At 40.5% G+C, this 3,028-nt stretch overlaps 1 pseudogene; it reads right to left on the bottom strand.

Moving 5' to 3' along the window:
• Positions 1-327: 327 nt before the first annotated feature.
• On the bottom strand, positions 328-446 carry LOC111740311 (annotated as a pseudogene).
• Positions 447-3,028: the final 2,582 nt, after the last annotated feature.

Below are 3,028 nucleotides of genomic sequence, written 5' to 3'. Positions count from 1 at the left end.
TGTTCGATGGCGCTCTGTTCTTTGTGTGTAGAATAAACACATGTTCAGGATTATGCAGCTTTACCTCCACCTTGGTCAGTTCCATCCCAACACATGGAAGTCATTTGACCTTCTTCCATCAACCCATCGTCCCCCATCAGAGCTTCTCTTTCAATATACACAGATTCAGTTCTGAGACCAGATCCTATTGATTCAGACTTAGCTTTAGCTACTTTTATTTTTTATTCTTTTTTCTTTTTCTTTTTTTTAGATGAGGCAACCCTTGGTTGACCTCACAGATTGCATGGACCTTTGTCAGCTTACAATCCCTTATTTTTTAATTTTTTATGCCTACAGCACCTGGTCTTCCTAGGTGGTCTCCCTTCCAAGTACTAACCAGGCCCAACCCTGCTTAGCTTCCGAGATCAGACGGGATTGGGCTTGTTCATGGTAGCATGGCCGTAGACAGCTTTAGCTATTTTAAAGGTTGAGGTGCAAAAATAAAATCTTTTTCATTATCTCATCCACTTATTTCTCTTCTCTCTTCTCAACCCACAATTTTCTTCTTCGCTCAGTCATTAGTAACATCATGTATCTAGCTTATAGAAGAGAATAACATACAATTAAAAAGAGCAGTCCTGTTAGTTGGTATTTGGACTCTTGGGTTAATTTATACCTAGCTAGTAAGTAAACCCAATAGGTCATGCCTACAGAAAAATGCTGCATTTTGAGGTGGTGCACACAGTTATAGAAACCTCTGAAAGAGAATATTCCCTGATTGAATAGTTGCTTTTCCTTTTCCATTTTTTTTTTTCCTATTGCAAAGAAAAATGTTTTCAAAACATATTTACCTTCCTAACAGCCAAAAGGTCGTTAAGCGACTTCACACATTTTTCCCTCTGGGGTGTTCATATCCACCAAAGTTAATGGATGGAAAATTAATGTTTCTCTCCAAATGTTCCCACAATCACAAAGCAAACAGTTGATTTTGCCAACATGAGAGTGTAAATCTGCCCCCAGGAAAAGGCTCTGTCACCGGTTACCCACATTATGTAGCCTAAATCCAGACATTGGCCTAATTATCATGATAATTAAGAAAATGTGGATTTAGGTACCTCTAAGGTCTAACTAAATATATGACTGGCCACACCCTTCGGTCAGTAGTCCGCCCCTCTGTTGTTACTACGTCAGGTAAACTTAGTTCTCTGGAATACAGCACAATTTTGTTTTTTTAAGCGATGCTTTCCAAATATTGTGACTCAAGTCGACACAAGTTGAAATATTTTCTAGGCAAGTAAAATGGTTTAATTATGAATCACTTTCCAAGAAATAAATTGCAATGAAAGCCCATATGTCCGCATACGGATGGACTGTTACGAATTTAGGCGTTAGGGTCCCATTTATGCTTCTGTTTTCAAGGACCATCATTTAATTGGTGTTGATTACGAGGAAGAGAACCTCAAATGTCTCTTGAGTGAAATTCAAGATAATACAGAGTCTAAAATTTGCAAATCAATTCTGATTTAATAATCTATGGAAAAATCATACTCACAAAATTTAGTAAGTATAATTCAAGTGTAATAACTTCTTCTGGAGGATTGTTTTGTACCCTGGTCTTGCCAAACTCCAGCCAACTACTATCAAGGAACAATGCGCAAGGAAATAACTAATAAAAAGCAAATGTTTAATAGAACTTACTAAGAACACTGTTTCAAATAATTTAGATGAATTAACTTATTTAATGCTCGCAACTCACAAAAGTAGGTTGCTATTATGATTTCCATGTTCAGTTGAAGGAACCGAAGCCTGGGCCACACAGGCGGTTAGTGGCAGCTTCAGGATTCAAACCTTAGCAGGCTATCTTTTGAACCTGTCTTTTAACCATTAGTCTACTCTGTAAGGCCCGTTTCAGAAAAACAAAACATTTAATAGTTCATCTTAAAGGATCTGCTTTGAATTCTAGCTTCCTTTCCTAGGGACAGCCCTGGGCCACCTAGAAAAAGCCTAAAGGCACATGTGGTGCTGCCTGCCCTTGGCCCACGGGAAGCCAGGCTGCGGGTCCCTGCCTCCTCTAACCCAGCCTGCAGTGTCTGCCCATCCCTGCATTAAATGCATCTCCTAAACAGAAGGCACTTCCTGGACCAAAATAAAGCAGCACAAGGAAGAAGAAAAGGCCCGTCCAGAGACCTTCAGGACTCATGGAATATGTGGCTGACACTGTGTCAATGAAAGTGTTTCGGAACTTCTCATATACTTGGGGATTTCTCATGCTGCCCGTCACTGTCCAGTAGGCCCTGTCTGTTGGTCCTTGTTGCCTGTACCTGAGCAGGAAAGGAGAGAAGACTGGCGGAGCCTTTCTCCGAAGGACGAGGTGATGCTTCCCTCCTCCAAATGCAAACACTACGCTGCACATACTTGGTGGTTACAGCCACCTTTTTGATACCTTCTGATACAGTGGCTGGGGTCCCCATCCCTGTGGACCTTTGGAAATCATAGGGTTACCTGAAAAATATGGACCAAATGTAATCCTATGGGACTTTATTGATTATAGAATATCCTTCGCTCTGTAGAGCCAGACTGAGTCCCATTCTAAGTTTATCTCAAGAGAAAATTCTTTTACCGAGGTTTAATAAATCAAACCTGCCCAGGCCCCCTGCCCACTTTAATCTTCCTCCCCACAAAATACTATCTCTACCCTTATAACAACAGGACAAGAGTGGAGAAGGGGATATTATTAGGAGCCTCGGGATAATGAGTTTAATAACTTGGTACTTCATCCCTAGAGCCTTTTGCTTCTATTGTGTCCAATGACATTTCAAAAATAAAGGCTATAATAAGCCTTTGCATGCTAAGTAAAGCAATTCATTACCTAGATTTCATTCCCCATAGGAGAAAGCAAGTATGCTTCCCCTTTACCACATTGTTATTGTCCACGGGGTTTGTATCCGACTTCAAGGTTGGGGAACAACATGTCTATTTAACAGAAACAATCTAATTCAATTAACTGGGAAGGGAAGGAGAAGAGGGATGGTCTTATGTATATGTGTGG

This window comes from Pteropus vampyrus, unplaced genomic scaffold (genome assembly GCF_000151845.1).
Source record: "Pteropus vampyrus isolate Shadow unplaced genomic scaffold, Pvam_2.0 Scaffold61, whole genome shotgun sequence".
Lineage (NCBI taxonomy): Eukaryota > Metazoa > Chordata > Mammalia > Chiroptera > Pteropodidae > Pteropus > Pteropus vampyrus.
This window is presented reverse-complemented; position numbering and strand designations above follow the sequence as displayed.